General features: G+C 46.2%; 1 long non-coding RNA gene and 1 other non-coding gene across 2 annotated transcripts in view; both read right to left on the bottom strand.

Moving 5' to 3' along the window:
• The window catches only part of LOC115283952, a 50,174-nt gene that overhangs the window by 3,462 nt on the left and 23,064 nt on the right, over positions 1–23,648 (bottom strand). The window contains exons 2-3 of the long non-coding RNA XR_003905096.1: positions 10,550–10,608; positions 9,277–9,368 (exon numbers count right to left, since the gene is read on the bottom strand). This is a non-coding gene — a long non-coding RNA (uncharacterized LOC115283952). The remainder of the gene's footprint in view (positions 1–9,276; positions 9,369–10,549; positions 10,609–23,648) is intronic.
• Positions 7,944–8,047, bottom strand: LOC115284472. Its single transcript, XR_003905225.1, has one exon. It is a non-coding gene; the product is annotated as a U6 spliceosomal RNA (small nuclear RNA).

The following is a 23,648-nucleotide window of genomic DNA, read 5'->3' as shown; positions in this document are numbered from 1 at the left end:
CCCTTCCCTAAGGAAAAAAAAAAAAACGGCAATGCAACCTAGCTATATGCACACGTAACAACATCCCTCACGACCTTGTAACATGAGACCACTTAATCAGACTACATTTGTGTGTTACCATATATGGGAGACAAGGAAGTAAAAAATATATAAAAGACAACACCATGTGGCGTTCAGGGCTGTTTTTCGAGTAAGAGCCCAAATGAGCAGTGCCAGCCCGAATAAAGTTGCTTCCTGGAAGGAAAAGCATCAGTGCCATGACTGTCTGTGCAAGAATCCTGCTACATTACTTGGGGCTTGTCTGGGATTCGGAGACGGTGCATTTCCACCTCCTTTGCCACTGGGATACCAACCTCGGGGCGCTGGGAGAGGCGGCCTTGCCTGGCATCTCCGGAAAACTTCTAATTCAGTTCTTCTCTCAGCCCCTGGGATGTATATGGGAAAAACTAATTTTTTCCTCATTCTTCCTTGATAATACCAGAGAGCCATACTTCCTTTCTAGGAAGGGACATTATATTAGAGACTATAGTGCTACTAACTCCAAAACAAATAAACAATTGTATGAGTTTTGGAAAATTACTGGAATTGTAGGCTGTAGATACCAGGGTTCACGAAAATAGTTTGCCTGTTATGTCAGTTATTAAAGGAGACTGAACCCCACCTACTCTACCCCAAAGATAGACACTGTCTCCAGCCCTTGAAATGGTTACAAACAAAGCAGGGCAATTACTATGACCAAACTCACAGGGCTAAAAGTTCATTTAAACACAACATCAGGCCTTTCATGTAGGGAGGGACAAAATTTACTGAAAGGCCCATAGGATGTTTACTGAAAAAATTTGTCAAGGACAGTTCTGCAAGTGGTCTCAGGCTATGAAGTATGTCTTAGAAACAATCCTTTCAACCACAAACTTGCTCTCCCAGATAATCAAGGAACTGGAGGCTGTCCAAGGAAGACTAATAATTAGGTTTCATTCATATGCCAAGGTCAAAGAAATCCCAACATCTGTGGGTACAGGTTAATACTTTTACCAATTGAGTAAAGGCCTTCTCCTCCAAGACAAAAAAGGCATGAAAAATAACAAAAGTTCTGCTTTATAAAATAATACCCAGGTTTGGCTTACCTAAAAAATTGCAAATTAATAATGGTAAATGGCTGTCTTGGCTCTTTCTCTGGTAGAACTCCTGACTCTTGCAAAAGTTTTACACCTCAAAATAAAGCAGACTGTCTGCTTATACTCAGCAAAACTCACAAGCATTAGATGCTTTAAAAATTTTTTTAAATTAAGTTAGGGCCACACTTTCGGAAACAGGGCCCCCACTGATTACTTACTGCTCCTGTCCTCCGTCTGCTGGGTTATGAGAGACTCCCTGACATATGTTGTTTACAAAGTCAGGGTCTCTCCTAGATTGTTGACAGGTTTGGAAACTGGGGACATTATCTTAAGATGCCATCGTGTTGGTCAGTATAATCTTTACTCTGCTTTTCTCTGTGTATCTGCTAACGTTTAGGCCGCCTCATGCCTGCCAGCCTTCCTGTAAAACCATACTGTGGGCCCCTTGACCGACCTTTGGGGAGACTCTAACTGCTGCCCACTGACACCATCCCTTGTCAGCTTGCAGAACCCAGAACAGTCATCATCCCTGTTCCCTAACAGCAGGGACAGGCCCTGTCCCATGGGGAGCAATAAGTAGGGAAAGGGGTAACATGAGGCAGGGAGAGATAAGGGACCTTCAGGGAGGCAGACTGCAGCTATAAGTGGGAGGCTAAAGAAGCAGACGGGGTTCTCCCCTTATGAAATCCTTTATGGGCACCTTTCCCCCATTATCAGGGGCACAAGGGGGGATCTAAATGAGACAGGCAATCTAACCCTAAGGCAACAGATGCCGGCCCTTGACTCTACCCTAACCACCTTAGTCCACTGGGTTAGGGAGCAATTACCTGTGAGTCTGACCACAGACGCTCACCTCTTTAAACCAGGAGATGCTATATGGGTAAAGGAGTGGAATGTCCAACCCCTAAATCCGCTCTGGAGGGGCCCATTCACTGTCATTTTGTCCACCCCTGCTGCAGGAAAGGTAGCCGAGGTGGGTCTCCGGATTCAACACAGTGGAGTGAAGCCGGCATCTGGGAGTGCATTCCTGATCCATCCACGCCGGGCAAGCTGACCCTACAGAAGAAGCTATCTGCACCTGTAGACACCCCGGGAGACTGCGACCCTGCTGGAGTCACCCCAGAAGCTGACTCGTCTACGCACGGGAGGGGCTTGAGGAATCGCTGGTCTGGTGGGACAAATAGACTGTCTTTTCTACATCTGTGTCCTTACTGTGATGCACTGTCACCCCTTGTTTCTCGCTGTTACTGTGATTCTGGCTCTACTCTTTGCCATAGGATTGGCTGAGGCCACCTCGGCCAGCTGGGAGTGTTGTGAGGGGTTTCTGTTAGCATGCATCTTCCTTTGTGGTGAGGATGCTTCACTGGTACCAACATGGGGAAACAATGGCCATAAGAGTCTAGAAAATTAGATCCCCACAACCCGTGTAGTAAAACAAAATACCCCAGTCTTGCTACTGGGGTTTGTCTCCTCAAACGCTCAATTATTGGGAAGAGCTGTCTTGCCTGGTGGGGGAAAAGTTCATCGTCATCTCTGTTAAAAACTTAACATTCCTAGGCCAAAGATTTTATAACTCAACTGCCTGAAAAACCCAACGGTGGGGGACCCCAGATCACCTTGAGCCAGATCCCCACTCCTTGTCTAACTTCTCTCATCTCCAAGAGGCTTGGGACAATGTCAAGGCAGCCATCAGATGGCAGGCCCCAGGTGGACTATGCTAGACATATGGAGGACAGCCTATATAGTACTTCTCTCGGTCTGGTCACAGCTGTATGTGCTGGGAACTGTTCGTCCATTTTCTTCTTGCCTAAAGCAATCTACACATTCAATGCAATCCCAGTCAAAATTGCACCAGCATTCTTTTCAAAGCTAGAACAAACTATCCTAAAATTCATATGGAACCACAAAAAACCCTGAATAGCCAAAGTAATATTGAAGAAGAAAACCAAAATGGGAGGCATCACAATCCCAGACATTAGCCTCTACTACAAAGCTGTCATCATCAAGACAGTATGGTATTGGCACAAAAACAGACACATAGACCAATGGAATAGAATAGAGAACCCAGAACTGGCCCAACACATGTATGGCCAATTAATTTTTGACAAAGCAGGAAAGAGTATCCAATGGAAAAAAGACTGCCTCTTTAGCAGGTGGTGCTGGGAGAATTGGACAGCAACATGCAGAAGAATGAACCTAGACCACTTTCTTACACCATACACAAAAATAAACTCACAATGGCTGAAGGACCTGAATGTGAGACAGGAAACCATCAAAACCCTCGAGGAGAAAGTAGGAAAAAACCTCTTAGACCTCCACCGCAGCAATTTCCTACTCAACACATCCCCAAAGGCAAGGGAAATGAAAGCAAAACTGAACTCTTGGGACTTCATCAAGATAAAAAGCTTCCACACTGCAAAGGAAACAATCAAGAAAATGAATAGGCAACCGACAGAATGTGAAAAGATAGTTGCAAATGACATATCAGATAACGGGCTAGTATCCAAAATATACAAGGAACTCACGAAACTCCACACCCGAAAAACGAGTAATCCAGTGAAGAAATGGGCAGAAGACATAAACAGACACTTCTCCAAAGATGACATCTAGATGGCCAATAGGCACATGAAACGATGCTCAGTGTCACTCATCATCAGGGAAATACAAAACAAAACCACACTGAGATACAACGTCACTGTGGTCAGAGTGGCTAAAATGAACAAATCGAGAGACTACAGATGCTGGTGAGGATGTGGAGAAATGGGCACCCTCCTACACTTTTGGTGGGAATGTAAACTGGTGCAGCCACTCTGAAAAACAGTGTGGAGATTCCTCAGAAAATTAACAATAGAACTCCCCTAGGACCCAGCAATAGCACTGCTAGGGATCTCTCCAAGGGATACAGGAGTACTGATGCATAGGGGCACATGTACCCCAATGTTCATAGCAGCACTTTCAACAACAGCCACGTCATGGAAAGAGCCTAAAGGTCCATCAACTGATGAGTGGATCAAGAAGATGTGGTATATATACAATGGCGTACTACATGGCAATGAGAAAGAATGAAATCTGGCCATTTGTAGCAAAGTGGATGGACCGCGAGGGTGTCATGCTAGGCGAAATAAGTCAGGCGGAGAAGGACAGATACCATATGTTTGCACTCGTAAGTCTAACAGGAGAAACCTAACAAGGGACCATGTAAAGGGGCAGGACCAAAGAAAGTTAGGGAGAGGGAGGGAGGTAAATCACGAGAGACTCTTGAATACTGAAAACAAACTGAGGGCTGAAGAGGGAGGAGGAAAGGGGATGGTCATGGAGGAGGGCACTTGTGGGGATGAGCACTGGGTGTTATATGGAAACCAACTTGGCAATAAACTATTAATAAAAAAAATGAACACAAAAACAAAAACAAAAGCCTCACAATGATGGGACTGTTGTCAAAGGGATGCAAGAACTAACTGAAAGAGTTCTTAGTGGCCAAAGCTGGGACAAGTTGAGCAACAACATAAATAAAGTAGTTGGGATTGTAACACAAGCTATAAAATAAATATCCATAACTTCATACTGACATAAATAAATAATTTGGAAAGGAGAGACAAAAAAAGGAAGAGAGGACTAAGCCCCACTCCCTAAGTGTGAGCTGCAGACAATGAATTCCTTCCTTGGAAAGGGAGGGATGGAAGAGGCCTTAGGGTGAAAGAACCTGACAGCCAACATCTCGGCACCCACAGTCACAAATCACTTTTATAACACGTATCCTTGAAAAGATACTCTGACAAGAGCACTTTGCCTCTGTGGTCCTCCTCCCTAAAACTCATAACCCCGGTTTTGAGGGAAAAAATTAGACAAGTTCCAACAGAAGGGCATTCCATAAATGGCTTGCCTAATGCTCCTCACAACTGTCAAAGTCTTCAGACATCAGGAAGTCCTGAGAAACTGCTACCGCCACGAGGAATCTACAGAAACACAACAACCCGCTGTAATGTGTCCTGGCTGAATGCTGGCACAGCAGGAAGATCTTAGGTAAAAGTAAGCAAGTCCGAAAAAAATGTGGGCTGTAGCTAATAATAATGGATATGCAATTGTTCCATGAATTTATCAAATGTGCAGATTAATGTGAGATGCTATTCTTAGGGGAAGCTGTGTGTCAGAAGGGAGGAGGACATAGAGGAAATCTGTAATATCTGTAATATCTGCTCAATTTCTCGGTAAATCAAAAATTATTCTAAAAATAAAGTCTATTAGTGAAAAAATATATATTAAGTAATATAACAATAATAACAATAATAATATTTAATTTTAACAAATTTTAATGTTTATTTGAGAGAGAGAGACAGCATGAGCGGGGGAGGGGCAGAGAGAGAGGGAGACACAGAATCCAAAGCAAGCTCCAGGCTCTGAGCTGGCTGTCAGCACAGAGCCTGACTTGGGGCTCGAACTCACAAACTGTGAGATCATGACCTGAGTTGAAGTCAGACGCTCAACCGACTGAGCCACCCAGGTGCCCCAGAAAAGTTCTTTCTTCCTGTGAAGAAAAGCCTCAGTGTCACAACTCTCTGTGTAAGAATCCTGCTACATTACTTGGGGGCTTGTCTGGGATAAATCACTGTCAGAACCAACATCAAGGAGCTTCTTCCCTATGTTTTCTTCTGACAGCAGTGGCAGTCCATGCACGTAGGCCCAGTCTAGGATGATTTCTGACGGGGGGCCAAGGACAGGCCACCCCAAAATGTGCCACTTTGGCATATTGATAATTTGAGATAAAAGTTAAGAAACAAGGGCGCCTGGGTGGCTCAGTCAGTTAAGCTTCCAACTTCAGCTCAGGTCATGATCTTGTGGTCCGTAAGTTCAAGCCCCACGTTGGGCTCTGTGCTGACAGCGCGGCCTGCTTTAGATTCTGTGTCTCTTGTGCCCCTCCCCAGCTCACACTCTGTCTCTCTCTCTCTCAAAAATAAATAAACGTTAAAACATTTTTTATAAAGTTAATCAACTGCCGATGTGAGGATACTCAGACCATCCTGTCCCCAGGAAAGCAAGAAACAAATCTCCCCTATGAAAAATACCCTCCTTGTCCTAAGAGGTAAAACAACAACAAAACATCGTGATGACCGGAGATAGACACTTTAAAGCCGAGAAAGCTATAGAAACCAACCTTGGGGTTTTTCCTAATCTACTACCTCAGCCTAAATTCCGCTTAGATTTCCCTACTAATGAAAGCACCTGAACACTCGCTTTCTTTATCCTGTCCATTTCTCCCAAGTTTCTTGTCTCTTTGTCTAAATAGTATAAATACTGCCTGCCTTGGTCATTTCTTGATGTCTCAATTTCATTACTGGGCGTCTGTGCCCCCATAATGACACTGGCTTTTTCTCCTATTAATCTGTCTCATGTAAATTTAGTTTAGTCCCGCTGGAAGACCTTGAAGGGCAGAGAAAGGCTCTTTCCTTCCCTACACTGAATTCCCACTTGGGCATCCTCTTGTGGCCCCCAGAGGGACATCTGCTTCCTCTGTGGTAAATGAGACACTTCGGCTTCCATGTTTAGTTGACAAGCACAGTCTGCTCCTTTGTGACGCTCCCCCTTGTCAGCGTAGGGGACTTTCTGGCGAGCATCCATATGAGTCCCAAGAAGCAGAACTGATTTTTACCCAAATGCCTTGTCCCCACAGGGAGGCTTGTTCCACACGCCAATCTGCATCTTGCCAGAGGCCTGAAAAAATGTCGAGGCTATTAGACACCACCCATCAGTCAGTGGAAATACCACAAGCCTCCTTTGTTGAGGCAGCCTGGACAGCCAGCCATTCGTCCCACGGGAAGCATTGCCCGTTACACTGACGGCCCCTTACCGCACCCAGCCAGGGGAAAGGTCCCTCTCAGCTGGGATGGCAGCTGCACCCCGTTCCTGCTGGGTCACAGTTAACCAGGAGGAGCGGACAGTGAGCCAGGCTCAAGGAAGCAGACGGACGCTCCTCTGATCTTTTCGTGGAGTTAGGAGACCCCATATGGGCTGTTTTGTTCATTCCGGTGTGGACCATTTATATTTTAGTGTGGAAGACTCTGGAACCACCTCCACCAAGTGATTTGGGACATCTGCTGGACCTGTGATACGAGTGGGATTTCTGGTCACAGACATCAGTTGTGTGCTCAGTATCCACGAGAGCCCAATGGAAGGCCAGTACTCCTGTCCTGAGTTAAGACACTGAGACACTGGGGCTCTCTGATTCGTCTCCCGATTCACCAGGAGAGGCAGAGTGCCATCACCATGCAGACCACAGTGGGGCCATCTATCAAGTCCCCTGGGACCTGGAACCGGCCCAGAGTTCCTTAGTGGGGAGCACAGCAATCGCCTCCTTTGAGGACTGAGTGGGGAGTACACCAATCTCTTCCTTTGAGGACTCAGTGACCAGGCCCAGAGCTGTCTTTGGAAAAAGCTCCTGCTAGTTTTGCAGCAGCCACTTTTTCAGTGCCCAGACATTTCTCACTAAAGATCTACACTGTGTTGCTGACCAACTGACCTAACCACATTTTGTGGTTTAACTGGGTGGAGGGTTTTTTTAAATTAACTAATTAATTTACAATCAAGTTAGTTAGCATATAGTGCAACAATGATTTCAGGAGTAGATTCCTTAATGCCCCTCACCCATGTAGCCCATCCCCCCTCTCACAACCCTCCAGCAAACCTCTGACCCTATTTAAGAGTCATTCTTATGATTTATCCCCCTCCCTGTTTTTATATTATTTTTGCTTCCCTTCCCTTATGTTCATCTGTTTGGTATCTTAAATTCCTCATATGAATGAAGTCATATGATATTCGTCTTTCTCTGACTAAAAAAATTCGGCATGCTTTATGAATTTGCACAAAATCCTTGTGCAGGGGCCATGCTAATCTCTGTATTGTTCCAATTTTAGTCTACGTGCTGCCAAAGTGAGCACTGCGTGGAGGTTTAAATGGGTTTGATAACCAATAGGAACTGCATGAACAAACCTAAAAATGTGTGTCTGGCGAACAATCTCATCATATACCAGTGCCACTCCCTCACTGCAGAGCCAGAGACAACCGGGGTGGGTCACAGGGCCTCCACAGCTTCCGCGAGGCTGCTCCTGACGAGTTTATTAACAGAGTACTCATCATGTGTGGGCCAAGCCTGTCAGAGCCCAAAGAGTACCCGGCTGAGGAAGAAGAGGGTCTCCGGAATTCCTACCCTCTCCCCTCTCCCTTCTTTCTCCTCTTTAGGCAAAGTGGCTACTGTCATGGTGCTCTGGAGGAAGGGGTCTGTAGTGATGCACCTTGCTATGAGCCACTTTCTCTCATAAAGTTTAACAAGAGTACCTCTTTCATCACAGTGGCAAACTGGTCGAGTTACTAAGGTCTCCTCAGATCACTGGACATAGCAATCTCAACGAGCTCTAGAAGCTGGAGTCTTGACACAACGCACAGCGGGCTGTCCGCTGGCACCAGGGCCCTGCTTAGATCTAAGAACAGTCACTGGGTGCGACTCGGTTTGCAGAGTGTCTGATAACTTCTGGTCCCGGCATCAGAGAACAGTAAACGGTAGCAAGGGAATTGCTTCCCCGGCTTTCTCACAGTCCCTCTGTCGGTTTAATTGGATCCACCCACCAATTTCGGCCAGGGTGTAGGGTGCCAAAGAGAAGACCAGTGGTCGACGTAGAAACCAAAATGCTTCTACAATGCGGTTGCAAGTCATCTGCAAGAGTCAGAGGATCCCATGGGGCACTTGGCCCATCGGCGTCAGGAGACGGCAAGAGAAGCCATGGGCATTTTTGGAGGATGACAGCAAAGCGTTTATAAGCATTCTGGTTCCAATGTGGGCTCTTTCCCATGTCCCTACTTCTTTATTCTGTCTGCTGTGGTCCGTCTCTTCACCATCATGATTAGGCAAAATAATGTTTACCACAGACCTACGGCAAGCCATGCCTTGTTCTGGGCGCTCGGCATGAATCCATCTTCATTCATTTCGCCTTGTTTTCAGCCTTGTGAACTCCTATTAAGATCCATGCTATACACGACACCTCAGACAGCTCCAGTCACAGAGCCAGTAAGTGGCAGATCTGTGTTCTGAAACCCTCTGAGTCCCAAGTGTGTTTTCTCCCCGGGGAGCCACACTGCCGTCCACATTTCCTCCCCGCTCCCACGTTCTCACCTCTCTAGGCCGCCTGGGCAGCAGTCTCTGTGACGCAGTCCCGGTCCTAGGGGCGGGGGGTGTCGCCCAGGCAGCGAGTTCAGCACTGTTTCCTGAAGAGAGAGAACATTTAGCAAAGTACTCTCCTTTCTTTATTGGGACTGAGACCAGGTGTTTCCATACCAGAACCCCACCACTCCACCTACAAAGCACAGCGGTTAAGGGCAGGGGCTCTCAGCCTCGGGGCTTCCATGGACTAAATGATAAAACTGGGTTCTGACATAACTCGTGATCTTTTTATTTCACCACTAAAGACCATTTAAAGGAGTGTCAGTTCTACTCCTTCTACTACTATCAACAGGAAGAAACCTTGAAGAGAAAGGCTACAATGTGCCAGGTACTGTTCTCAATGTTAAAATGAATTGTTTGATTTAATCCTCAGAAAAATCCTATTCAATAGGCATTACTGCTATCTCAATTTTATAGGCAAGGAAATTTGGGGGAAAAAAATAAACTCTACATATGGAGTGCCTGGGTGGCTTGGTCAGTTAAGTGTCTGACTCTTGATCTCAGCTCAGGTCTTGATCTCAGGGTTGTGAGTTCAAGCCCCGCATTGGGCTCCACGCAGGGCATGGAATATACTTAAAAAAAAGGCGCTATGTAAATTGCTCCTGATTCTGCACTGATGATCATTATAGTATACTCTCGTCATCTGTGTTTCATAAAAGGTATCTTTAAGTTTTTTTTTAAATAGACTTCACTTTTCAGGGGGTGCCTGGGTAACTAGTCGGTTAAGTGTCTAACTTTGATTTTGGCTCAGGTCATGATCTCATGATTCATGAGACTGAGTCCCACGCTGGGCTCTGCGCTGACAGCATGAAGCCTGCTTGGGATTCTCTCTCTCCCTCTCTCTCTCCCCCTCAAAATAAATATACATTTAAAAAAAAAAACAGACTTTTTTAAAAGTAGGTTCCCTGCCCAACACGGGGCTTGAACTCATGACCCCCGAGGAGCAGGTGTCACATGTTCTATCGACTGAGCTAGCCAGGTGCCCCTGGCTTTAAAGGAAACCGTCAAGCATGCAACAGGGGACCTGATCTCAGAATCTAGGAATAACCAAGCCAAAACACAGAAGCTCTGGGTCTGAGTCTTGGCCAAGTTAATGCTCTTCATCCCTGCTGTCTGAAATTGAACATGAAACTACTGATGTACGTTGTGAGAAGTAAATGGCCTAACACACACTGAGCCCCTAACCCACTGCCTGGCAAATACGTAGGACCCCCCCAGTACATACCAGCTGCAAGGCTGATCCTTCGTCTTCATCTCGGCAGAGCTCTGCATGCTCACCTCCTGCTGGAAAGAAACAGGGTATAAATACTAGAGACCGGTCCTGTTACTGAGGTCAGATTCTGGGACTGACTGTCCTCTCCTTCCCTCAGCAGTCTCCCATTTCCCCCTCCTTGGCAGAGGGGAAGCAGGCAGAAATGTTTCGGCTCCATTTCCCACTGGTTGAAGACGGGTTACTAGAGCAGCACTCACAGACTCTCCTTCTGGGAACTCTGGGGAACACAGGCCGAAAGACCTCTTCTGGGGCCCCTGTAGGTGCTCCCAGCAAACATCTGGTCCCTTGGGCATCCGGGACCGTTAGCTTAGGAGTGCAGGGCTGCATGGCAAGGCCCTGCGGCGCCTTCTCCCCGCTGACCACCCAGATCCCAGACTTTCCCATAGCCCTACGGTTCCTTCCCGCTCTGCCCAGCTGGCCCGTTGTTAGGAAGGCCAAGGGAGGGAGGGACTAGGAAAGGCCACGAAAAGGGAAACTCAAGAGTGATTCATCCCCTGTTAGGTGACAATAAAATCCCAGGATTCTCAAGGTAAACCACTGGTTTCCACGAAGTTCTAAGGAGGATCTTTCAGTGGATAAAGATCTTGCCTCATTTGCTCAGTGTTAGAAGTTACAGATTGGGCTCCAACTCAATTCATCGAGAGCCACTGTACCAAAAGCCAAGTCACAGAATGACCACGTGAACAAGTGGGCCATTCTCTGAAGGATCGACTTACCACAGGACTAATTCACCAAAGCTTACCAAATTCACCAATGTACCCAAAACCTTGTTTTCTTTCTTTCACTTTCACTAAAGTATGCTTAGTCATAAAAAATGCACATATTTGAAGTATACATTTTGACGAGTTTGGACATATCCATACACTGCAATATTGTTTTTATTATTTTTTTTTAATATTTATTTTTGAGGGGTGCCTGGGTGGCTCAGTTGATTAAGTGTCTGACTTCAGTTTAGGTCATGATCTCATGGTTCATGGGTTTGAGCCCCGCATCAGGTTCCATGCTGACAGCTTGGAGCCTAGAGCCTGTTTCAGATTCTGTGTCTCCCTCTCTCTCGCCCCTCCCCAACTCATCCTCTGTCTCTCTCTATCTCAAAAATAAATAAACTATAAAAAAATTTAAAAGAATATTTATTTTTGAAACGGAGAGTGGCCATGAGTAAGAGAGGGGCAGAGAGAGGGGGAGAGAGAGAATCCCAAGCAGATCCATGTTAAGCACAGAGCCCAACTTGGGGCTCAATCTCATGACCCTGGGATCATGACCTGAGCTGAAATCAAGAGTCAGACACTCAGCCAACAGAGCCATCCAGCACCCCTGCAATGCTGTTTTTAAATAAAGCCTACTGCCATTTTGTTTTGGCAAATGGGCATGACAAAGGGTTGTGGAGAGCCAGTTCCAGAAGGTTTCATGCTTCCAGACATGTCTCCTCTCGCCATTGTTTAGTCTCTCCTCAGCCTGGCAAGACTGTTCTAACCCCAGAAGATGACCCTCTCTTTTACCCTCAACTGCCAGCTGCAGCAACAGGTGCTTAGCTGAAGGCTGACGGCTTCCTCATTATGTCCCTCCTCCTGTGTGCGCGTGTGTTGTGTGTGTGTGAGTGTGTGTGTGTAGAGATCAAACTCTCCAGTGTCTCTCCTTCTTTTTCAATCTTTTTTTAAAAGTTTATTCATTTTTGAGAAAGACAGAAACAGCATGAGGATCCAAAGCAGGTTCCATGCCCCCAGCAGAGTCCAACATGGGGCTCGAACTCATGAAACCATGAGATCATGACCTGAGCTGAAACCGAGAGTCGGGCGCTTAACTGAGACACCAGGTGCCCCCTGTGTCTCTTCTTATAAAGATAATAATCCTATTGGATCAGGACTCCATCCTTATGACCTCTTTTAACCTAAATTAACTCCTTGTAGGCCTTATATTCAAATACTGACCAATTGAGGGTTAGGGCTTGCTGTGTCCCCTTTAAATTCATACTTTGAAGCCCTAATCCCCAATGTGATGATACTTGAAGATGGGGCCTTTGGGAAATAATTAGGTTTAAATGAAGACATGAGGGTGTGACCTCATCATGTGATTAGTGCCCTTAAAAAAGAGACACTGGACAGCTCAAGCTCTCTCTCCCTCTCTCCCTCTCCCCACCCCTGCACCCTGTGAAGCTAAGCAACTAGGCAGCCACCTACAAGCCACAAGAGAGCATTCACCAGAACCTGATCATGCTCGCACCTTGATCACAGACTTCTGGACTCTAGCAGCGTGAGAAACACACTTCTCCAGTTTACGCCACCCAGCTGATGGTGCATTGCTGTGGCAGCCCTACATGATGAGTAAGACTAGGCTTCAACACGTGAATTGGGGGTAAACACAATCCAGTCCACAGCACACAGCCAAGTGATTCAAAATGGTTGAACAGTCTGCTTGGAAAGTCTCTGGATGCACTGAAAATCTAATAATCTGATTCCCAGAGTGGGGAAAGTGAGTGCAACTCCGAGCTTCCTCAACTCCTTGATTTTTTTCCTTTTTCTTTTTTAACCTTCTCTGGTCATCTCCTGAAACCCAAGAGCTTTAGGGATGTTCGCAGAAGCACAAAAATGAGTGAGCAAGATTGGATAGAGTGATACCGACTCTACCAAATGGAAGCAACTAATTTTCAGAAAGCTGTCTTCTATGTTCTGGATATCACAAAGAAAGGGACAAAGCCAGGCCGCCTAAACTTTATTGGCCTCACAGAAAGTTAAAGGCAGAATGAAACTAGGTCAGTGTAAAGAGAAGCTTCTGCGCAACTTTCACTTAGCCGCTGAATGGTACAAAGAGAGTTGAACCCCGTTGTTAAAGAGGGATGAGGGGCTACCGAGAGATTTGCAAAATGATCCATCACAGACATGGTCCTGCATAGGAAGACCAGCATATATATAACATAGGAACAATTTGCTCCAAGTAATTTTCTGGTTTTAACACAGTTTCAATTAAAATGGAAAAAATACTCAAGAAAACAAAAGAACAGTCTAATAAGTATGTAAGTAGGAGACTCAACTGACCGTATATTTATTATAGCAAGCTACAAAACACCAGTCATTAAGACTGTTGCTGGATCAAAAGGGAAATACTTATCAGTGAAACAGGGGATATATTAGAGTAGTTACTGGCAGACATGACATTAACGAATGCCAAAATGTATCATAAAATGCTGCATAATTTTTTTTACTTTTATTTTTTTATCATTTATTATTTAAAAATGTTTTTTATTCCAGGAGAGTTAACATACAGTGTTATATTAGTTTCAAGTGTACAATTTAGTGATTCAACAGTCCTGTTTACAACTCACTGCTCACCATAAGTGTACTCTTAACTGCCTTCACCTGTTTTACCCATCCCCCACCCACCCTCCCCTCTTCGGACCATCTGTTCTCCATAGTTAAGAGTCTGTTTTTTTGTTTGTCTCTTTTATTCTCCTTTGTTCATTTGGTTTCTTAAATGACACATATGAGTGAAATCCTATGGTATTTGTCTTTCTCTGATTGACTTATTTCACTTAGCATAATTCCTTTGGTCCCATCGATGATGTCACACGTGGCAAGATTTCATTATATTTTATAGCTGAATAATACTCCATTATGACACACACAAAACATCTACTTTTTTGCACTGAAAAAACATTTTTAGGCTTATTTATTTATTTTGAGATAGAGAGAGCATGGGTGGGGAAGGGACAGAGAGTGAGAGAGAGAGAAAATCCCTATAGCAGGGGACTTAATGCCAGGCTCAATCTCAGGAACTACTGAGATCACGACCTGAGCTGGACGCTTAACCAACTGAGCCACCCAAGCGCCATCTTCTTTACCTATTTATCTATGGATGGACACGTGGGCTGCTTCAGTAATCTGGCTATTATAAACCATGCTGCAATAAACACAGGGGTGCATGTACCCTTTCAAATAAGTGTTTTCATATTCTTTGTGTAAACGCCCATTAGTGTGATACTGGATCACATGGTAGTTCTATTTTTAATCTTTTGAGAAACCTCCACATTGTTTTCCACTTTGGCTGCACCAGTTTGCATTCAATGGGGAAAATGGTTATTGTTCATCTTGCTTCAAAAAATAAAAAAAACTTCTGAATACAGGTATACACAATTATAAGAAGTACACTATAAAAAAGCTTTATATTTATCTGTTATTGTCAAGCCATACCAATAAACTGAAACATTCACCCAAATGGGCATACTTTGGAAATATTAAATTCAAATGAGCAGAGATACTGGCCACATTCAAGTTTTGATCTTGTCTTGCTATTTATTTATTTATTTGTTTATTGGAGGGGGGGTGAGAGAGAGAATAAAGAGGAAGCGGGGGAGGGGGCAGAAGGAAAGAGAGAGAATTTTAAGCAGGCTCCCACGCCCTGGGATCATGACCTCAGCCAAAATCAAGAGTTGGTCACTCAAACGACTGAGCCACCCAGGCAGCCCTTGTCTTGCTTTTTAGTGTATAAGACTTCTGAACTGCAATGATATTGTGTGTCAAGAGACTGACTACCACTCACTCAGAAAAGGGAGATGGCTTTCTCTTTTTAACAAAAAATTAGTTTTCATCTTTCCTTTCTTATTGTATTGTTTACCTTATGTTATATGTTTCCTTACATTCTAAAACAGACAATAAATGGCTGACAGATTCAGAAAGGGAAAAAAGGAGCAGTTTGAAGAATGGAAAAGGGAATCTATTTTTTAAAAATTTTTCAATTTTTTTTAAAATTTATTTTTGAGAGAGAGAAACAAAGACAGAGCACGAGCAGGGGAGGGGCAGAAAGAGAGGAAGACGCAGAATCTAAGGCAGGCTCCAGGCTCCGAGCTGTCAGCACAGTGCTCCACATGGCGCTTGAACTGAGGAACAGTTGTGGTTTTTGTTTTGTTTTGTTTTACAAATTAAAGGTTTCTGGCAACCCTATGTCGAGCAAGATTATTGGCACCATTTTTCCAACAGCATTTGCTCCCTTTTCTGAGTGAGTGGTAGTCAGTCTCTTGACACACAATATCATTTGCTCACTTTGTGCCTCTGTGTCACACTTTGGTAATTTTCACGATCGTTCAAGCCTTATTATTATTATTATTATTATTATTATTATTATATCTGTTACAGTGATCTACTAGTGATTATGACTCACTGAAAGCTCAGATCACAGTCAGAAGTTTTTAGCAATAAAGTATTTTCAAATTAAGATATGTACATTTTTTAGATATAATGCTACCACGCAGTTAATAGACTACAGTACAGTGTAAACCTAACTTTTGTATGTACTGGGATGCCAGAAAATTAATTTGACTTGTTTTATTGTGACCTTTGCTTTACTGCAGCGATCTGGAACTGCACCTGCAATATCTCCAAGATATGCTTGTATACTTAAAGTATATTGTCAATTCAATAGAATGCCCCAGAAACAGGTTTGTTCTGGCTAATGGAATGTTCTAAAGAACTGAAAATAAACAAGAAAACCATGTTGTCATTTATTTTCTCATTTTTTATTGAAGAGATATGTGAAAATGCGCATGCGGCCATTTTCCTCTCAAACTCAAAGTCTAGTGAACTGAATGGAATGAATGAACATAGGATGAATAAATTCCACTGAACCACTTGTCAGCTGTGTGATCTGGGCAAATTACTGACCTCTCCCTGTCTTTGTTTTCTCATCTGCAAAACAGCAAATACTCCTAACTCACGCATGGTACTCAGCACAGTACCTGGCCCACAGCAGACCTGCCGATACTCCGAGCTGTTGCCCTAATCACTGCTCGTTCTTTCTTGCATGTAAAGCACCACTGCAGCTTTGGTAAGGAAACAAGAAAAGGAGGACACCCGATCTGAAAACTCAAGTGCTCACGGGGCAGGCAGGGAAAGTCAGAACCCGTCTTGGTGGGAAGCCGGAAGTCAGGCCCCCTAAGGCTGGGGCAGGGGGAGACAACTGGGCAGGTCAGGTTGAAAAAGGGAAGGAAGAGGAAGGAGGTGAGTGAAAGGAGGCAGAAAATGGAGAGGAAACCAGGCAAAACCCAAATGATGGAGCCAGATGAGGAAGGGGTTGAGAGGGGAGCCGCGCAAGCAAAGATGGAGGGTCAGAAATGAGTGCGGTGCATTCTGACCTCAAACGTCACTGCCATGACTGTAGCTGAAAATGATGGAGGCTATGACCCAGAATGTGTGTTGACCCCCAGGACTGCCTCTAAACAGATGAGCAAATCACAACACAATGCAAACAGTGGCTTAAAAAAAGAAAAACACTCAGCAAAGTAAAAATGATTTTCGTGGCTATTTGCCTTATCCTGCAATAAGTATATGATCCTGATGAAAGGAAGTTCTCTTCTAGTGTGATTCTATAGAACTGAGGCATCGATGTACAATATTACAAGGCTGCCAGTTATGAGACAGAATAAGCCAGTTTGTGTATGGTGCCTGAAAGTATCGGGAGGGTATTAACAGAGTTATTCAAAACGTCATTTTTATTTCGCCTATGGAGTGAGTCTTTCCCATGTTTCACAGGGTGAAGAAGAGCATGGTGAGGTGAACGGACCATGACTTATGGCCTTGGCTGTGCTCGCTACGCTTGGATAGCGACTCAGTGACTATGAAGATGACCTCCTCATCCTTTCCCAACCCACACATTGACCAGGATTCACAGCTGGTAGCTATGCTCTTTGCTTCCAGTTCAGAATGAATAAACACCAAATACTCAGTTGAGTAGAGACCTGAGCAAAGCTTTGAGACTAAGAATTTATTCATCTAACAATTTGGTCATGGTGAGAATCCAAGGTCTAAGTTTCTATATTAAAAAAAAATTTTTTTTAACGTTTTGAGAGAGAGATATACAGAACTCAAAGCAGGCTCCAGGTTCCAAGCTGTCAGCACAGAGCCTGAGATGGAGCTCAAACCCACAAACCCCAAGATCATGACCTGAGCTGAAGTCTGAAGCTCAACCGACAGTGCCACCCAGGGGTCCCTAAGTTTTATATTATTAAATAAATACCAGAAGAACTGATTTCGCCTCTTATAATATTTCTGTCTGACTCCCTACTGGAGTTGAGATTTTGACATGAGACATCTTTGGGAATTTCTTCTGATTAGGTGAAGAAATAGAACCATCTTTTTTTTTTTTTTTTTTTTTTTTTTTTTGTATTTCTTGGGATGTTAGGGTTGAGGACCTAGGCCAGGGAAAATGACATTGTAAAACCTCCTCTGAGGAGCGCCTGGGAGGCTCAGTTAGTTGAGCGTTTGACTTTGGCTGCAGCCAAGATCTCCTGGTTTGTGAGTTCAAGCCCCACATTGGGTGGGTTCTTTGCTCTGTCCCCCTCTCTCTGCCCCTCCCCTGCTCACTTTGTCTGTCTCTCTCAAAAATAAACATTAAAAAAACAACTTCCTCTCAGTCCTGACTTTCCTTCATTCTTCATGAATATTTTAATCCAAATGAAACCTATTTAGGAAGACCAGATGAGTACCCTACAGCTTGGCTTTGTGATGGAAACTGTGGAAGGAGCAGTTAGGGGCTAGTTTCCATAATAATCTGAATTTACATATGAATCTGTCCCTTTACGGGTTTTCTTTCCTAAAACCCAGCAGGCTAGAGCTACCGAGTAGTGCGCCCCACTGGCTTCCTGGGGGGCATGCAGTATCCACCAGTAGACCCCCCATTAACCGCCTACGTTCCCACACCCCAAGGACAGGTCTGGGCTCAGCCATTGCTATGGATTTCTTTCTCCCCTAGGTCTCCACGACCTTCTTTTCCACGTCAGATTTCAGAACATCCTTTGTTTTTTTTTTTAATTTTTGGTTTATTCAAGGGGTACCAGACGAAACTCCTCCCTGTTCTCTGCTTTATCTCTATTATTTTTCCTAGACCAAGATTCTTGGCCTTGAAATACAAAATTATGATCCAAGTCTGCCGTTCTCATAAGGGCCCTAATTCTGTCTGGGGGCTGTGCTTTGAAGGGGGAGATGTATACCAATTATGCCATCTATGCCAGAATCTGAACTCTCTTGTGTCTCTTGTGTAACCAGACTGAACATGCTTTCAGAAGAAGTCTTTTGTTTTTCTGGATTCTAAAATTTTGGTAAAACAGCTTCCAAGCCATAGGCCAGCTTCTCTAAGAACGTGAATTCACTGTACGTGCGAAGCGGGCTGCTGCTCAAGTGCTCTGCGGCCCGCTGGCAGGTGCATATTTGTAAGAAGACTGGGAGGAATGAGAGCTGTAATGGAATCACGCTCGGCCTTTCGGAAGAAGAGTCTAAACTGCAACCTCTGCCAAGGCCTGCAAAACCTCTAAGGCTTACAGGCCGTCAGGTAAGCCCTTTAAGTAAAAGAGTTCTGGGCAGGATGGGGTGGGACGTGCTTAGGGTATGAACTCGGGCGGGCGTGAGCTGCCCAGACGGGAATGATCTCGGACCCAGAAAGGAGGACAAGGCCACCCAGAGGCCGGCCTTCTCTGGGTTGAGCTCTCACGGCTCCCTTGAGCAGGCCACTCCACTGCTCTGGGCCTGCATTCCGTTTTTTTTTCCTTAATTATTTTTAATTTTTTTTTTTTGAGACACACACACACACACACACACACACACACACAGGGTGAGTGAGGGAGGGGCAGGAGAGGGACACAGGATCCCAAGCAGGCTCCAGACGCTGAGCTGTCAGCACACAGCCCAATGTGGGGCTCGAATCCATGAACCCTGAGATCATGACCTGAGCCGAAGTCGGATGCTTAACCGACTGAGCCACCCAGGCGCCCCAATCCTCAGCTGACCAAAAGGGAACTGTGAAGGCCCCCTGGAGTGCTGTGTAAAGGACAGGCAGCAGAGTAGGTCACAGCAACAACTCATTTCAGGGGAATTCAAAGGTACCACTGGCCAAATATCCTGGCCCTCTCTTACAGGCCATTTCTCTACTATAGTCCTGGGTTCCCTCACCTGTAAAGTGAAAGGAATAAGCTTCATACCCTCAAAAGTCCCGTCCAGTGTGTGGGCAACACTTCCTCCAGGCAGGACTCCCTCGCCAACACAGACGGGATGGGGGAGCAAAGCGTGGGTTCATCCCCTTAGACCACCACCGCCCAGTAGACATATCTACCCTGAGGGCAGGAAACATGCCCGGCTCATCTCTGTGACCCGAAAGCCTGGCCAGAGGATGGGCACAGAGTGGGTGTCTCTAACAATGTGTGGGATATGTAAATGAAAAACACTCTAGGTAAGTAATCCTGGCCAACCCTCTAGCAAACTTATGTTACTCTTTGCCAACCTCTCCATTCACCAGACGAAGTGGCTAAGAACATGGACTTTGTCATCAGATTGAGCTCAAATCATGGCCCTGCTGCCGTGTCACCTTGGCAGGTCACCTAGAGCAGCTGACGCGCGTGTCCTACCACATCTCAGCCCAATGTCCAACTCCCTCACCTTTCTTCTGAGGTCTGAAGCCCCTCTGACCATGCTGGGAAGACTGGGAACGCTGGGGAACGGATGCTCCCAGAACAGCCAGTGACCATGGGGAGCCCGGTATACACACACCCCGCCTGATGCTATCAGATATAAGTGCTCAGAACACCCGCAAAGCTGCCAGCCAGGAATCCTACATCGAGCAAAGCTATCCTTCAGACATACAGGCAAAGATCTCCCCACTTAAACAAAAATGGAGAGAATTAGTTGCTTTTAGACTGACTGTCCTTGAGGCATAACTGCCTCTTTGGTTCCCAGTGCACGTCTCTCTGCAAAGAGAAGAAAGTTCTGAAGAACTGGCTCTGCTGCCCCCAGGCCTGGGGGAGCACGAGGGCGAGGCAAGAGATGGCTAGACCTCGATGAATTCACGCAGTTACGGCCTCTTTCTGGAACTCAGTTTACTACTTGTAAAATGAGAGTGTTTGTTCTCCGTAAGGACTTCAGACCCCAAGTGCTCAGGGGCCTTATGGGAAGAAGAGGAATCCTTGACCCTTTCCTAAGACTACTGGAAGAGATTAATGCAGTACTTACTACGTGCCAGGCACTATTTAAGTACTGAGCGCTGTAAGCTAGGAGGGAGACAGAGATTCAACAAGAGAGCAAAGAACCAAACCCTGTAGGGGTGAGGGCTTTTAGCTCAGAGGTTCAGTGAGAGCTTTATAGGAGGTGGCATCTAAGCAGAGTGATGAAAGCTCTGAAGAAGGCAGCCACACGGAGACCTGTAGGAAGAGCATTCTACCCAGTGAAAAGGACCCAAGGTGGCAATGAGCTTGGTATGTATTCGTTTGTTTACTTACTTACTTAAGAAAGAGAGAGAAAGCACGAGTGAGGGAGAGAGGCTGAGGGAGAGAGGGGGAGGAGGAAGAAGAGGAGGGGAAAGAGAGAGACAGAGAGAGAGAGAGAGAGAGAGAGAGAGAGAGAATCTTAAGCAGGCTCCACACTAAGCATGGAGCTCGACATGCGGCTCAATCCTATAACACTGGGATCAAGATCTGAGTCAAAATCAAGAGTTGGATGTTCAACCAACTGAGCCACCCAGGTGTCCCGAGCTTGGTGTGTTTTGAAGGCCCATATTACCAGAACCCAAGGACTGAGCAGTGGCGGGGGGGGGGGCAGGAGCAAAAGAGGCTAGAAGTAACGGCAGAACTGGTCTATAGGGAATTGTTTGATCCTTGGCCCCCAATCCCAGAAATCTAAATGGTAATCAGTTCATTTACTCATCTGTACTGGGGACTGGGCCATCCAGACGGGTAGGGCCTGGCTGACCTCACCACGGCTGTACCCCCAGTGCACAGTACCTGGCACACAACAGATATGCAAACAATGCCTGATGAATGAATGGATGAATGAATGCAGGTATCCAGCTGTGTCCTTAACTTGCAGTTTGACCTTGGCCAAGTATATTTTCCTATCTGGGCTTCAAGTTCACTACCTCTACAATGCCTTGTGATGCCTGTTGAGTATTAATTCTCTAAAACTGGAACCGTCCTATACGTGGGAGGCATGGGGAAGGCCGTCTTTGAAACTGGCTCATTCCTCTTCCCCACGGACTGCAAGGAAAGCATCAGATCACCTCCTCCGGGCATAATGCAAACACGTATGCGCTTAAGCGGGGTGTCAGCAGCTACCTGGTATCCCACAAGCTCTGACCACCATGCACGGCCTCCCAGGAAGTGCTCCATATCTTCTCCTCTCCCCATTTCCTCCCTTTTTCCCCCCTCTACTCTCAATCCTGCGGAACCTATTTGCCCAGATGAGCATCATGCTCCAAACACAGCCCCTGAGACTGTGGCAGCTCAAGGTACAGGGTACCAGGAACCCACTATCTGCTGTGCAGGGCAGGCAGCAGTCCCCTTTAGAGCACAAGAGTCCCAACCTAGGCTCCTGACTCCCACAGTGACTGGCCACTGTCAGACCCTGTCCTGCCCTATCTGATTCTTCAGGCCCCAAACGTCCCCAGCAGTCACCTCCCAGCCCAACCTACTGGCTTCCAGTTCCCCACTATTCAGGGAAGGACCACATCTGCCTGCAGGGTAAGGTGCTGGCTTGAGGGAGGAGGGCACTGAGTGGAGGCAGAAGTGGAGGAGGAGGTGAAGAGGCAGAAGGGCCATGTGTTCAGTGTGCACCTTGGCTTTGTAGCCTCTGTGGACAGAGAAACAGAAGCATGCCCAAGCCCTTGGCTGCTGGGATACGAGTCGAGGACCAACTAGGGGACGCTGTGTGGGATGGAAAGAAATCCAGCCCCCTGGAGCACCTGCTGGCGGCCGGTATGAGAAATGAAGTCATGGAGAATTCGGAAGTTTAGTTTCCTCCCCAGCAGCCATCCTTGCAGAGGGCCAACTAACCATCAGGATGGAAGCACCCAGTAGGAGCTTTATAAGGCAGATCTATTTCCAGCCCAAGGGATCTCCGCAAACAGATCCCAGAGGCAAAGCCATAGGAGTATGCGGTACACGGAGCCTACGCACGAAACCAGCTCCACTACTTAGTGACGCATAGCCTGAAGCACCTTACTGAATCTTTTCCTTTTAAAATTGAAGTAAGGGGGGGTGGAGCCAAGATGGTGGAGAGGAAGGGAGCTCTGTAAACTCCCTCCGCACCGTTTTTCGAACTGAGAAGGATATTACGTTCATCTGAGAGAGCAGAAGGAGAAAATACGAACTCCAGAAGGAATAGAACCTCAAGGATATCTGAATGAGTGGGGGTGAACGGCGGAGATCCAAAAACGGGCCAGCCCACGACGGGCAGGGGAGGTAAGATCCCCAGCCCAACGTGGCTCAAGTGCGCAGCGCCCGAGAGACAAAGGGAAGAGACAGAGTCGGAACACGCTCATAGAACTGTCTCTGGGGAAGAGGTATAGAACGCTTGGCTGCGCTTGGAGACAGAAACCCACTCCATAGATAACTGCTGGGTAGCGGGGCACAAGAGAAGGAATAGCCTCCAGCCCTAAGCCATCTCGGCGGGGAATCAGAGGCGTCTGTGGCTGTGAGAAGCAGCTGCGCTGGGGAGGCGCGCTCCGCGGCGGAAGCGACCCGAGCAGCGACTGCGCCAGGCGCGAGCAATTCGAACTTGGTTTTGGGATCGGGACCACGGACCGCATTTCCAAGGCACACCTCGCCCCCTGCACGGACTGCGCGAATCCCAGGTCCCCACAGGGAAAAAATAAGGCGCACACCAACGGGACCCTCAACGAAGAGTCGGTGGCGGGTGGAGGCCCGGGCGCGCTCAGAATGTAGGAGCTCCCAGCTCATTTCCAGCAGCGCACAGCGTCTTGAGCAAAGCTATCGGAAACTCAGAGAGACTCGGTTTTTTGCTTTTTGTTTTTTTCCTTTCCCCCATTGCAATCGTGATCCTGACTGGGGGTGGGGACTCCGAAATTGAGTCTGTGAAGGTGCGCACTTCACCTCCTGCTGCTCATTTCGCCTCAGGCAGGGGCGGAGCCTCTGAGAGCGGACTCCAAGACTTACCACATCAAACCAAGCCTATCCACCAGAGGGAGCTGCTGCTTGCTTTTTTTTTTTTATTTCTTCGGTTTTTCTTTTTCTTTTTGTTTTTGTTTTGCTTTGTTTTGGTTGTTTGTTTTTTAATATATAACAAAA

Source organism: Suricata suricatta, chromosome X (genome assembly GCF_006229205.1).
Source record: "Suricata suricatta isolate VVHF042 chromosome X, meerkat_22Aug2017_6uvM2_HiC, whole genome shotgun sequence".
Taxonomy (NCBI): domain Eukaryota; kingdom Metazoa; phylum Chordata; class Mammalia; order Carnivora; family Herpestidae; genus Suricata; species Suricata suricatta.
The sequence above is the reverse complement of the archived record's forward strand: the minus strand, read 5'-3'. Positions and strand labels throughout refer to the sequence as shown.